The 15,401-nt window shown below is 41.7% G+C and overlaps 2 non-coding genes across 2 annotated transcripts; both read left to right on the top strand.

Annotated features, from left to right (window-relative positions):
- Positions 1–9,283: 9,283 nt before the first annotated feature.
- trnal-cag (transfer RNA leucine (anticodon CAG)) lies at positions 9,284–9,366 on the top strand. The gene has a single exon. It is a non-coding gene; the product is annotated as a tRNA-Leu (tRNA).
- Positions 9,367–11,384: 2,018 nt separating this feature from the next.
- On the top strand, positions 11,385–11,466 carry trnal-aag (transfer RNA leucine (anticodon AAG)). Its single transcript has one exon. It is a non-coding gene; the product is annotated as a tRNA-Leu (tRNA).
- Positions 11,467–15,401: the final 3,935 nt, after the last annotated feature.

A 15,401-nucleotide genomic window follows, 5' to 3' on the forward strand; every position in this document is an offset into this window, starting at 1 on the left:
CTTTTACTACATTACTGTCGCATTATTTTGAGGTTCGTAGCAACTATTAGTACATTACTGTCAGCATCACTTTGAGGTTATTCGAAACGTTCACTCCATTACTGTTAGCATCATTTGTAAATCATTAGCAATTCTTCTAACATCACTGTTGCATCATTTAGAGATCTTTAGCAATTCTTCAGACATCACTGTCGCATTATTTTGAGGTTCGTAGCAACTCTTACTACATTACTGTCGCATTATTTTGAGGTTCGTAGCAACACTTACTACATGACTGTCAGCATCACTTTGAGGTTATTCGAAAGTTTCACTCCATTACTGTTAGCATCATTTTGAGATCATTAGCAATTCTTACTAAATCACTGTTAGCATCATTTTGAGTTCATTAGCAATTCTTCCGACATCACTGTCGCAATATTTTGAGGTTCGTAGCAACTTTTACTACATTACTGTCGCATTATTTTGAGGTTCGTAGCAACTCTTAGTACAAGACTGTCAGCATCACTTTGAGGTTGTTCGAAACACTAACTACATCACTGTCAGCATCACTGAGTTGATTAGCAACTATCACTACATTACTTTTAGCATCATTTTGAGGTTAGAAGCAACTTTTACTACATGACTGACAGCATCACTTTTAGGTTGTTCGAAACACTTACTACATTACTGTAAGCATCACTGAGTTAATTAGCAACTATCACTACATTGCTCTTAGCATCATTTTGAGTTCATTAGCAATTCTTCCGACATCACTGTCGCAATATTTTGAGGTTCATAGCAACACTTACTACATGACTGTCAGCATCACTTAGTTGATTAGTAACTATCACTCCATTACTGTTAGCATCATTTTGAGTTCATTAGCAATTCTTACGACATCACTGTTGCATCAGTTTGAGATCATTAACAATTCTTTTGACATCACTGTCGCATTAGTTTGAGGTTCGAAGCAACTCTTACTACATTACTGTAAGCATCACTGAGTTAATTAGCAACTATCACTACATTACTTTTAGCATCATTTTGAGGTTAGAAGCAACTCTTCCGACATGACTGTCAGCGTCACTTTGAGGTTGTTCGAAACACTTACTACATTACTGTAAGCATCACTGAGTTGATTAGCAACTATCACTACATTACTTTTAGCATCATTTTGAGTTTATTAGCAACTATCACTACATTATTGTTAGCTTCATTTTGAGTTTATTAGCAATTCATAGACATCACTGTAGCATTAAATTGAGGTTAGTAGCAACTCTTACTACATGACTGTCAGCATCACTTTGAGGTTGTTTGAAACACTTACTACATTACTGTAAGCATCACTGAGTTTATTAGCAACTATCACTACATTACTGTTAGCATCATTTTGAGGTTAGAAGCAACTGTTACTACATGACTGACAGCATCACTTTTAGGTTGTTCGAAACACTTACTACATTACTGTAAGCATCACTGAGTTAATTAGCAACTATCACTACATTACTGTTAGCATCATTTTGAGTTCATTAGCAATTCTTCCGACATCACTGTCGCATTATTTTGAGGTTTGTAGCAACTCTTAGTACATGACTGACAGCATCACTTTGAGGTTGTTCGAAACATTTACGACATTACTGTAAGCATCACTGACTTGATTAGCAACTATCACTACATTACTGTCGCATTATTTTGAGGTTCGTAGCAACTCTTACTACATGACTGTCAGCATCACTTTGAGGTTATTCAAAAGTTTCACTCCATTAGTGTTAGCATCATCTTGAGTTCATTAGCAATTCTTCCGACATCACTGTCGCAATATTTTGAGGTTCGTAGCAACTTTTACTACATTACTGTCACATTATTTTGATGTTCGTAGCAACTCTTAGTACATGACTGTCAGCATCACTTTGAGGTTATTCGAAACGTTCACTCCATTACTGTTAGCATCATTTTGAGATCATTACCAATTCTTCTGACATCACTGTTGCATCATTTTGAGATCTTTAGCAATTCTTCTGACATCACTGTCGCATTATTTTGAGGTTCGTAGCAACTGTTACTACATGACTGTCAGCATCACTTTGAGGTTATTCGAAACACTTACTACATTACTGTAAGCATCACTGAGTTGATTAGCAACTATCACTACATTACTGTTAGCATCATTTTGACTTCATTAGCAATTCTTCCGACATCACTGTCGCAATATTTTGAGGTTCGTAGCAACTCTTACTACATTATTGTTGCATTATTTTAAGCTTCATAGTAACTCTTACTACATTACTGTCAGCATCACTTTGAGTTTATTAGCAACTATCACTACATTACTTTTAGCATCATTTTGAGTTCATGAGCAATTCTCACGACATCACTGTAGCATTGAATTGAGTTCATTAGCAATTCTTACTACATGACTGTCAGCATCACTTTGAGTTTATTAGCATCTATCACTACATTACTTTTAGCATCATTTTGAGTTCATGAGCAATTCTCACGACATCACTGTAGCATTGAATTGAGTTCATTTGCAACTCTTACTACATGACTGTCAGCATCACTTTGAGGTTGTTCGAAACTCTTACTACATTACTGAAAGCATCATTTTGAGTTCATGAGCAATTCTCACGACATCACTGTAGCATAGAATTGAGTTCATTAGCAACTCTTACTAAATGACTGTCAGCATCACTTTGAGGTTGTTCGAAACTCTTACTACATTACTGAAAGCATCACTGAGTTTCTTAGCAACTATCACTCCATTCCTGTTAGCATCATTTTGAGTTCATTAGCAATTCTTACTACATCACTGTCGCATGATTTTGAGATCATTAGCAATTCTTCCGACATCACTGTCGCATTATTTTGAGGTTCGTAGCAACTCTTAGTACAAGACTGTCAGCATCACTTTGAGTTTTTTAGTAACTATCACTACATTACTGTTAGCATCATTTTGAGTTGTTGAGCAATACTCACGACATCACTGTAGTATTAAATTCAGTTCATTAGCAACACTTACTAAATGACTGTCAGCATCACTTTGAGGTTGTTCGAAACTCTTACTACATTACTGTAAGCATCAATGAGTTTCTTAGCAACTATCACTACATTACTGTTAGCATCATCTTGAGTTCATTTGCAATTCTTCCGTCATCACTGTCACAATATTTTGAGGTTCGTAGCAACTTTTACTACATTACTGTTGCATTATATTGACGTTCATAGCAACTCTTACGACATGACTGTCAGCATCACTTTGAGGTAATTGGAAACGTTCAATCCATTACTGTTAGCATCATTTTGATTTCATGAGCAATTCTTACTAAATCACTGTCGCATCAGTTTGAGATCTTTAGCAATTCTTCTGACATTACTGTCGCATTATATTAAGGTTTGTAGCAACCGTTACTACATGACTGTCAGCATCACTTTGAGGTTATTCGGAACACTTACTACATTACTGTAAGCATCACTGAGTTGATTAGCAACTATCAAGTCATTACTGTAAGCATCAATGACTTGATTAGCAACTATCACTACATTACTGTTAGCATCATTTTGAGTTCATTAGCAATTCTTCCGACATCACTGTCGCATTATTTTGAGGTTCGGAGCAACTCTTACTACATGACTGTTAGCATCACTTTGAGGTTGTTCGAAACACTTACTACATTACTGTAAGCATCACTGACTTGCTTAGCAACTACAACTACATTACTGTTAGCATCATTTTGAGTTCATTAGCAATTCTTCCGACATCACTGTCGCAATATTTTGAGGTTCGTAGCAACTTTTACTACATTACTTTCGCATTATTTTGAGGTTCGTAGCAACACTTACTACATGACTGTCAGCATCACTTTGAGGTTATTCGAAACGTTCACTCCATTACTGTTAGCATCATTTTGAGATCATTACCAATTCTTCTGACATCACTGTCGCATCATTTTGAGATCTTTAGCAATTCTTCCGACATCACTGTCGCATTATTTTGAGGTTCGTAGCAACTCTTACTACATGACTGTCAGAATCACTTTGAGGTTGTTCGAAACACTTACTACATTACTGTAAGCATCACTGAGTTGATTAGCAACTACAACTACATTAGTGTTAGCATCATTTTAAGTTCATTAGCAATTCTTCCGACATTACTGTCGCAATATTTTGAGGTTCGTAGCAACTCTTACTACATGACTGTCAAAATCACTTTGAGGTTATTCGAAACGTTCACTCCATTACTGTTAGCATCATTTTGAGTTCATGAGCAATTCTTCCTAAATCACTGTCGCATCATTTTGAGATCTTTAGCACTTCTTCCGACATCACTGTCGCATTATTTTAAGGTTCGTAGCAACTCTTACTACATGACTGTCAGCATCACTTTGAGGTTGTTCGAAACACTTACTACATTACTGTAAGCATCACTGACTTGATTAGCAACTACCACTACATTATTGTTAGCATCATTTTAAGTTCATTAGCAATTCTTCCGACATCACTGTCGCAATATTTTGAGGTTCGTAGCAACTTGTACTACATTACTGTCGCATTATTTTGAGATTCGTAGCAACTCTAAGTACAAGACTTTCAGCATCACTTTGAGGTTATTAGAAACTTTCACTCCATTGCTGTTAGCATCATTTTGAGTTCATTAGCAATTCTTACGAAATCACTGTCGCATCATTTTGAGATCATTAGCAATTCTTTCGACAACACTGTCGCATTATTTTGAGGTTCGTAGCAACTCTTACTACATGACTGTCAACATCACTTTAGGTCATTCGAAACACTTACTACATTACTGTAAGCATCACTGAGTTGATTAGCAACTATCACTACATTACTGTTAGCATCATTTTGAGTTCATTCGCAATTCTTCCGACATCACTGTCGCAATATTTTGCGGTTCGTAGCAACTTTTTCTACATTACTGTCGCATTATTTTGAGGTTCGTAGCAACACTTACTACATGATTGTCAGCATCACTTTGAGGTTATTCGAAACTTTCACTCCATTGCTTTTAGCATCATTTTGAGTTCATTAGCAATTCTTACTAAATCACTGTCGCATCATTTTGAGATCATTAGCAGTTCTTCTGACATCACAGTCACATTATTTTTAGGTTCGTAGCAACTCTTACTACATTAGTGTTGCATTTTTTAAGGTTCGTAGCAACTCTTCCTAATGACTGTCACCATCACTTTGAGGTTATTCGAAACACTTACTACATTACTGTAAGCATCACTGAGTTGATTAGCAACTATCACTACATTACTGTTAGCATCATTTTAAGTTCATTAGCAATTCTTCCGACATCACTGTCGCAATATTTTGAGGTTCGTAGCGACTTTTACTACATTACTGTCACATTATATTGAGGTCCGTAGCAACTCTTACTACATGACTGTCAGCATCACTTTGAGGTTATTCGAAACACTTACTGCATTACTGTAAGCATCACTGAGTTGATTAGCAACTATCACTACATTACTGTTGGCATCATTTTGCGTTCATTAGCAATTCTTCCGACATCACTGTCGCATCATTTTGAGATCATTAGCAATTCTTCTGACATCACTGTCACAATATTTTGAGGTTCGTAGCAACTTTTACTACATTACTGTTGCATTATTTTAAGGTTCGTAGCAACTCTTACCACATTACTGTCAGCATGACTTTGAGTTTATTACCAACTATCACTCCATTACTGTTAGCATCATTTTGAGTTCATTAGCAATTCTCACGACATCACTGTAGTAGTAAATATAGTTCATTCGCAACTCTTACTAATTGACTGTCAGCATCACTTTGAGGTTTTTCGAAACACTAACTACATTACTGTAAGCATCACTGACTTGATTAGCAACTACCACTACATTACTGTTAGCATCATCTTGAGTTCATTAGCATTTCTTCCGACATCACTGTCGCAATATTTTGAGGTTCGTAGCAACTCTTACTACATGACTGTCAGCATCACTTTGAGTTTATTCGAAACACTTACTACATTACTATAAGCATGACTGAGTTGATTAGCAACTATCACTACATTACTGTTAGCATCACTTTGAGGTTATTCGAAACACTAACTTCATTACTGTAAGCATCACTGAGTTGACTAGCAAGTATCACTACATTACTGTTAGCATCACTTTGAGGTTATTTGAAAGTTTCACTCCATTACTGTTAGCATCATCTTGAGTTCATTAGCAATTCTTCGGACATCACTGTCGCAATATTTTGAGGTTCGTAGCAACTTTTACTACATTACTGTCGCATTATTTTGAGGTTCGTAGCAACACTTACGACATGACTGTCAGCATCACTTTGAGGTTATTCGAAACTTTCACTACATTTCTGTTCGCATCATTTTGAGTTCATTAGCATTTTTTACAACATCATTGTAGCATTATTTTGACGTTATTAGCAACTCTTCCTCCATTACTGTCGCATCATTTTGAGATCATGAGCAATTCTTCCAACATCACTGTAGCATTATTTTGAGGTTTTGAGGTACCTTTGTTTGTAACCGATCTGCTGACCAGCGAGACGCCACCACGCACGGCTGTCGGCTCTGTAAAGGAGGGAGAGGAAGTGGAAAGGACGGAGAAGGGTCGGACCAGGTCTACTGCTAGGTGACCACTCACTATCGTCTGCCACACTGCCCCTCACGGTGGGGAGTGTAGCGCCATCCTGCCACAGTACATTTGTTTCATTCTTTTGCTCTTGCACTTTCATTAAAATGGACTTGACTTGAGAATGTTTTGTTTCAAAATATAGAAGAATTCCCAGATTTATAGGTAGCATGAGTATGAAGTTGCACTTGCACCCGGTGGGAAAATGTCCTCTGCATTTGACTCTAACTATGTAGGAGCAGTGGTAGCAGTGTCAGCCTGGGGGCTTGGTCAAGATCAATGACAGGAGTAGCAGACAGGTAATATCCATAGCATGCTTGTTGTTTGAGAGGAGTAAGGGTACACTGTTGGTCTCTCACCTGATGCGCTGTCATCAGCACAAATGATCTGTTCCTAAACATCAAAATCTACCATCCCCCCTGATTGTTTTTTACAACTGGAGTACTGGTTAACACTTTAGAAAGCCTTCATTCAGAGCTGTGAAGAACCCTGAACCTGATATCCCAGACAAAGTGGGCCACTAACTGGCCAGATGAAGCTATGCTAGGCTGCTGTATTCTGAAGAGCTAAAGTAGCAGCTTCTGAGAGGGATGCTAACCTGGATGTGTTCATCTCCTACTTTAATATCAGCCCCCAACTTGGAGCTCTGACAGCCTCCAGCTTGTTGTTCCTGTTTCTGCTTCAGTCAACAGGGAACTCCAACCTGCAGTAGAATCTTCAACAACAATGGAATAGAAAAGTGAGGAAGAAAAACTAGAATAAACTTACAAAGCTGAGAAATGTTCATGAAGAAGAAAGGCACACGTTATGATTGAGGCCAGAAACTAAAACTCCACACCAAATGTACTTTGACTTGTAGGATAATGAACTTGAATGTGTTGAAACAGCAGATCAATGAATCCACTACCACACAACAGGAAAAACTGTGGCTCTGATGAGAAAAGGATCCCAGCCTCTTCTGAGGATCCATGGCCGCACCATTGGGTAGAAGGACGATGGGGTCGGCACCAGGAGGAACGCTGGTGTCTCCGATGCAGGGAAGATGGAGCAGTGAAGAGACCACATTGTGGCGTCCTAAAGAGGACATTTGGTGGAGACTGAGACAGCAAACATCCCGCCCCCTTCATCAGAAGAACCACAGCACAAGAAGAAAGAATCCTGGCAGTGACGACAGGGAGGATCAGGGTGACCTCCTCACCACCACCTTTGAACCTTCAAATGAACTTTAAAAAGCTTTAGAGTGGAGAAGGATTTTAAAACATTTTATTGTTTTTTTTCTTTCATTCTCATTTGTGCGATTGTCTGATTTATTAGAAATAAACACTGTCTGCTGGGTTTACATTGACTGTGATTCTCTTTTTGCATGCAAGTTGAAAGTTCTGCCAATAAAAACCACAAGTATTTGAAGACCAAAGGAAGAACCCCCAAAGTCAGGACCCTGAGATCAAAGTGAGTGCTCTGATCTCTGAGGTCTGGGATATTTCCCATCCCATGGCCCTTCAAATAAGAGCCCTGTGTCTCTGTCTCAAAGTTTTCAAACCGTATTTGTTTGTTAAATTAAAACCAGACGACCACTGTGGTCCTTTTTACACGGTAAGTAAAGCACAGATGCCCTGGTGGACCTGTTGGCACCCTGGACTTTGAATCCAGTGACCTGAGTCCAAGTCTCCGTTCCAGCAGGTTTCCTGCAGCCTTCAGCAGAGCTGCCATGTTTCTCTGTAGAGAACTAAGTGATGCTCTCAGCAGGTTGAGGGCACCACCAACAAGTGAGGGATGAACCTCTGACTTCCTTCTTGTCAAACAGGAAACTCCTAATAAGTCATTTGAGTAAAGTACCTCATATTCCTGACATCCAAGTAGTAGTGAAGTGGAGGAAGAAGGGAGGAGATCTCCAACAGGATCCTTCTTTCCTCTGTCCTCCTTGATCTCATGGATCACCACAGTCAAGGGGAGACCCAAGCTCCTGGATGGATCTGGCACTCAGGAACTGCTGAGTTTTCCAGTGGACTTTGTTCCATCCATGGTTCAGGAACAGGACTCCTCCTGGTTAACCTGGTATCTTTCCACCCAACTGTGTGTTCTTGGAGAATTTTTCATGTCATGTCAAGAAATCAGGCTGGTGGGTTTTTCAATGAGAGAAATTCTGGTAACTTAATTAAGTGGCATGTTTGTTGAAGCAGTAATTAACTGATAAATTAAGGAAGGCCTGGCCAGTCTTTGCTCCCAGGTCATACGATGGAGTTAGAAAGTCCTGAATCAATCTGGAGTTCCATGATTTCCTTGTGGTTCATGATCCTTTTGCCAATGTAGTCTGGAACAAGAGCAAGATGAACCTCCAAATATCAACAGGTTGATTGCAGGTGATGTCAAGTGGTATTTAGAGGAACCTCCTCCTTGTGTTTGGTTCCATGGTGGAAGGGTGAGAACTCTGGATCCAGTGATCCCAGTTCAAGTCTTGGTGGGACCTTCCTGTCTGGAATGTGTCCCATGTAACAAACTGATCAAGAGATGCAATGTGGTTCTAATGTTCTCGTTCCTTTCTTACTGCCATGAACACAGACTGTGTGTTTAATGTTAACAATAAATGCAACAACTCATGAGCCAGTAGCTCCTGTGGAAAAAATTCTACTTTGTCAGTGAATTAATTCAGTCTGCAACTGTCAGTGTCTGTCAGGATGGCCGAGCGGTCTAAGGCGCTGCGTTCAGGTCGCAGTCTCTCCTGGAGGCGTGGGTTCGAATCCCACTTCTGACAAAGGACATTTTCTCCACATTCCTATGCATCCACAATGGTACATTCCAAACCCAGTTGAAGCTGCTCTCCACTGAGGGGAGTGAGTGGTTGAACTGGCAGCAGAGAAGGCAAAGGAGCTTCCCTGTGATGGTCCAACATCGCCTGGTTTCCTCCAACATGGAGCAGCCACCAAAATCTAACTTCAATGTTGGATCAAAGTCTGCTGAAGAAATGTATTTTCTTTCAAGTCACATTTTGTCCATTAACTTCATAATCAGAGTCTCCATCTCATCACATGACTAAAGTCTGGGTTCTGTATTGGTGGTAAAATATCCTTCCATGCCCCTCACTAGTTTGCACACAGAAAAGCATATTTTACTGGTTTCAGATCTCTTAGCTTGTTCTCTCTCTTAAAGCAGCTGAGGCAGCTTTCATTGTGTGATTCATTTTAAAATATAAATATGGAACAGAACCATTGGAATCAGATGTCAGGACATTTGAAGGAATGTCAATCTCCTGTTGAAATGTTGCAGTGTGCAGCTGAGGCTCTCTGGCAGTGGCACCAGGAGCCCCAATGGCAGAACCTGGACCCTCCTGGAGGAGAACCACAGGTGAGGGCCTTCTTGGCTCCAGATTGATGGAAATCAAGTGTCTGAGGCTGTTAGCAGCCATGAAGTTGATCTGGTTGGCACTGGTATTTTTTCTTGCTGCAGCTCAGGAGTGATTCAGGAGAAGAGTTTCAGAACAGCCCAGGTTGGGGACTGGAATTTTAGAATTTCCCCTGGAACCAAACAACCTTGGAGGGTAAAAGCTCCAATCATAGCCACTCAGATGCAGCAACAGAAGAAGCTGTCATCTACCCTGACAGTCAGAGCATCAAGTCAAGAAAACATCACCATCTTGTAGTTCCAAACCTCCACCTGTCAGCTTCAGCTACTTCTTATTGTGGGACTTTAAATTTGAACACAATGGAATTTGGACAAGGAGTTTTCCTTCCAGTCCAAACATCATCGTCCAGCCTCCAACCAGAGGTCCATCAGTTATCATGGAGCCACAGGTGGAGTCTGGGTTCTTTTCTAGAATGAGACGGCAATGACAGTCCTGCCAAGTGACATCACTGACATGAATGGATGACTTCAGTCATGACTGGATGACTTCAGTCACATGACTGGATGACAGTGGAGATGCCAATGTAGAGGTTGGGGAAATAGTCTCTGAGAATCCAGCTTGAACCCACAGCCTCCTTGTTTTCCAAAAACCCAAACAGCGACCATCAGTCTCCCTCCAATCCTGTACTTGGGTAAACAACAAAAACAGAGTAAAAGTCTCTGGCAACATATTTGTTTCCTGTAGGGTTTCTTCATGTATGTGTGGTGTACCTGCTTTCCCAGAGGACTGCCATCTTTGTTCTGTGGGCTGACATGTTTTAGTGTCAGCACAGGTCATAGCGCTGAGACTGAACTCTCATTCTCCTCCAAGTAGTATTTCCACCTCACACTCCTGCATATTCAAGTGAACAGGGAACACAAACTTATGCTCAACTTCTCCTGTGTATTCATCCACAGTCACTAAACAACAACCAAACCAAACAAAAGGGGTTTGCTAGCATGGCGATCAGCTGTAGTTCACCCTCTTATCCAGGTCACATGACTCAGGAGTAGCGTGGCCATCTGGCAACCAAAGGGTGGCTGGTTTGATCCTCACTTTCTCCAGTGACCATGTCAAAGTGTCCTTGAGTAAGAGACTGAACCCCTAAATACTTCTGATGAGTAGGTTGGCTCCTTGCATGGCAGCCTTCAGCATCAGTGTGTGAGTGTGTGTGAATGAGTGGACATTGTTCAGCTCCTTGAGTGCTGCTGAGGTAGAAAGGCTCTGTACAAACTGAGTCCTTTTACCATTTCTTTCCTGCTTCTAGCAGCGCTGTCATCACTTCCTGTGACCGTGGAGGGAAGGGGTCCCCCTTCAGAATAAGTTTGATATCATTGTTACTTCCTCTTCAACATGACTTTAGCAGACCAACCCAGAGAACAGCTCAGTGAGGTAGTGTGGCCGAGCGGTCTAAGGCGCTGGATTAAGGCTCCAGTCTCTGAGGAGCCGTGGGTTCAAATCCCACCACTGCCATCATGTCCCAGGTCACTGGAGAGGTGTGGCAGGTCTCTTACTGCCTCTCCTCTCTCTTCCACTGAGGTCTTCAAACCTGTGACCAGAAGAAGAACCCTCCTCTGAGCACCACTGCTCTGACTACCAGGTTACCTCATGGTGATCAGTGTGAAGTCATGGGGAGGTGGTCAGTTGTTCCTCTGTTTTATGACAGAGGCTTCATTGTGAATTAAATAATTTTAATTCTTTACTTGAAGTTTCACGCTGTTTCAATTGAAAAAGGCCAGTTCCTGGAGAAGATCTTCTAGGGGTCCAGGTTAAAGCGGTGCCCCAGCTGGCACCAGGCGCTGACCCAGGTCCTGCATGGGAGATACTGTCAGTTCTGTTCTGCACTGCTCACAACCACAGGCTGGTGTTGAGGCCTGCAGCAACCAGGGCCCCAGTCACCAAGAGTATAAAGGCTGGTCATTGTGGCAGTGGGAGGAGTCAAAATGAAGACAGACCAATGTGAGCAGGACGTTCCTGGAGAAGTCAGAAGAACTTGACCATGTTTCCTACAGTACCCAGGAGGCCTGGTAGTTGTTGAAGGAAGCTCCAAAAGCAAAGAGCAGACAGCAGGACATCAAAAGAAAAGATCCAGACACTAAAACTACAAGTAGAAACAAGAAGAAATACTAAAAGCTTTGGAAAGATACTACAAGGTTGGATATACATTATTATATACACTACTATTCTCCTGACTCCTAAAGAGGGACAGGAAACATTAGAATGTGGATCAGATCAGCTGATTTCAGTGTTGAGTCCATCCCTCCATCCACTTTCTGTTCTTATCCTTTAAGGGTCATGGGGGGGGGGGGGGGGGGGGCGGCGATCCCAGGTGACATTGTTCAAGAGGCAGGGTCAGCAGATCCCCAGTCTTTGAGGAGGCGTGGGTTCAGAGTTCACCCTGGACAGGTCAGAATTCCTGATGATGTCATCAGGGCTTTGACAGTAACTAGAATTCAGTCTTTGATGTCAGGAGAACATGAAAGAAACACAATTGAGGAAAGTAGAGGAGAACATTCAGCTTCATTAGAAACACTTGAACTGTTGAACAGTAGAATTTGTTAGAAACAGTTTACAACACTGAGTGACAGGATTGAAGAGGGAAGATTTTTCTACTTAAAATTTAATTCTAACTTTAAACTGGGCATGAACATTTTTAGTCGTTCATATTCTAACATGCAGAGGAAGTCATGTCATTCCCTTTTTAAAAAAAGAAAAAACATGTGAAGCTCCTCCCCCCAACTCCAGATGGACAGACAGACATGAGAGTGGCCAGGAAGCAAAGAAGTGTTGTGCTCCTCTCCAGTGCTCTGGTGTTGTTGTGTTCTTCTCAGCTCCATCATGAAGACCTGCTGGCACTGGGCGCTGGTGGAAGTTTGCAGCTCTCACTGGAAAGTCCTGAGGCTCCTCCCACTCTGAAGCAGGCAGTTGCTCCCAGCCAGCCCACACTTTCACTCTCTGGTGTAGGAGTGAAGAACAAAATCAGAATCAAGAACCATCACTCTTTCATTGGGGCTCCTTTCTCCTTGTTCTGATCCAGAAATTCAACAGCTTCTAACATTGATTGACAGGAAATGTTGATGACACACTGGGATTTTTGTTCTCCTGCTGTCACTGTCAAGTGCAGCTTAACATGAGAGGTAGCAGGATCATTCATGTGTTCATGTTTCCAGCAGACAAGGAGGAAACCTGGGAGGACTTCAGTGACTCTGATCAGTGGTTCTCACTTCATCTTCTCAGTATAAAGTTCAAAGCGAGCTGGCCAGGAGTTGAACCTAGAATCTTCCGATCCGTAGTCAGACTCGTTATCCATTGCACCACCAGCCCTGTGAAGAAGCTGCTATGTTCATGTGTGCTTGCTTTTACAGAAAATCCCAACAACGTGGTGGCATTTTCAGGGGACACAATGGTGCAGTGGTCAGCACTGTGGCCTCCCAGCAAGAAGGTTCAGCTCTCCTCCTATTTGGTTGCTAGGAACCTGAATCAGTCCTCAGTGGAGCGGTGCTGCTGAGGCTGAGTGAGGCTGAGTGAGGGACTGAGCAGGAGCCAGCAGGTCCAAGCAGGTTCAAGCAGGTTCAGGCAAACTCCCCTCGGTCCACCAACATCAAAGCAGAGGAACTGAGTTCATCGAACAAAATGATTCATATCATCTCCTCTTGGAATGTTCTGGAACTACAAGTACACTTAAAATGGCTGACTTATGACAACAGAAGGAACTTTGAAGTAGATTTTATTTATTTAAGTCAGTGACAGTCATTTTTTCAAGAATTTAGTTCAGGTAACTTGATTGTTTTACTAAGATGAGCTTTAATGTTATACCATTGAAAAAAGACCTTCATGTATTTATGATGACATCACCAATAGGAGCCTTCAGTCTGTCAGGGGGTAGAGTTCAGTCACCACCATGACATCAGAGTCAGAGTTAGAGATCAAAGACAGACATTAAAGTCTCACATTAAAGTCTCTCTTATTAAAAAAATTAAAGTGTTATATCTTTGAAAATATACTGCAATACATGAAATATTATATTTACATGAATGGTAACGTCGTTCTTATATTCTTTAATATACTGCAATAGTAATGGACCCTCTATGACACTGTAGTGATGAATCTATCAAGGAGTAAAAATGATTATAATCAGAATTTTGAAGTCAAGTTTGAGATCAGTTTGATCCTCTATCTCCCTCCCCCCTCTCTCTCCCTGTCTCCCCCCCTCTCTCCCTCTCTCTCTGTCTCCCCCCTCTCTCTGTCTACCCCCCCTCTCCCTCTCTCTCTCCCCCTCCCCCCCCTCCCTCTATCTCTCTCTCCCCCCTCTCTCTGTCTCTCTCTGTCTCTCTCTCAGGAGCTTTTAAATGAAAATTTTAATAAAACAGAACAGGAGACTGAAGAGTGATCACTCAAACCCACAGGCTGAATGGGACATCTTTTAAAAAATTGAACCACTGAGTAAAACCATAGAAGCGCTCCTGTCTAGTCGGTGCTAACAAGTTAGCTGTTGAGTGAGTCCAGCTGTGCTGTCTAGGAATCCTGGTCAAAAGCCTCCACTCATCAAACAGCTGGTGTGTTGGTGGATCTGTGGATCCTGCTGGAAGAAGCAGGGTGGAGCTCTGAATGGTTCCTGTCTCAAAGAGCTTCTCTGTGCAGCTCCCATCAGCTCCTAAAAACAGGAAACCAGCAGATTCAGTGTTGAACAGTGGCATTAAAATGTCTCAAAAGCTGTCCTGTCCACCATTTGTTGGTGCAAAGACATTTAAAAACACAAGTTGAACATTTGCCAAAGTTGCTCTCACCTTCTTTCAAACACCTGGAATGATTTCCTCCAAACCAAAAGAAACTGGTAAAAAAAAAAAACAACAACAAAAACTCCTGGAGAATCAAACTCCACCCTCTGCTCCAACTGGACTTGGGACTTCAAATGACCCCCATTAAAAGCCTGCCTGCATCCCCATTCACTGACTGTTGTGCTGTGGGTCTCCTGGACAAACATGGCAGGATCCTCTTGATCTCCAGGAGAATAAAAGAGGGAACCCTAGAAAACAAGTCAGCGTGAAAGAGGAGCAGATTTTAAAACTCCTCATCATTTCCACCTCCAGGAGTGAAGCCTCCCAGGACCCAAGAGGCTCCAGCTGGCAGAGCTCTCACTGGTTTCTCCACCACCTCGCTAACCTGAGCTGGAGCATCTAAGAACCAAACAGTGACCCCCTTCACTCCAGAGCCGACTCCACAAACTCTGAGCCCCCACTTTACCCACAGCCAGCAGGCCTCCTCAACACTGCATGACACACGACGACTAAATTTAACACTTCTCATCAAGAGATCTGTCACAGGTGTCTACTGTGGAGGGTCAATCTATCCGTCCACATTCAGATCATTAACGCAGCGACTCCTAAGCACCAGTAGAGCCTGTTCAT

The sequence above is a fragment of the Aulostomus chinensis genome, chromosome 1, assembly GCF_037954235.1.
Source record: "Aulostomus chinensis isolate RoL2024-O1b breed Wild chromosome 1, RoL_Achi_v1.0, whole genome shotgun sequence".
In the NCBI taxonomy this organism is placed as follows: Eukaryota; Metazoa; Chordata; class Actinopteri; order Syngnathiformes; family Aulostomidae; genus Aulostomus; species Aulostomus chinensis.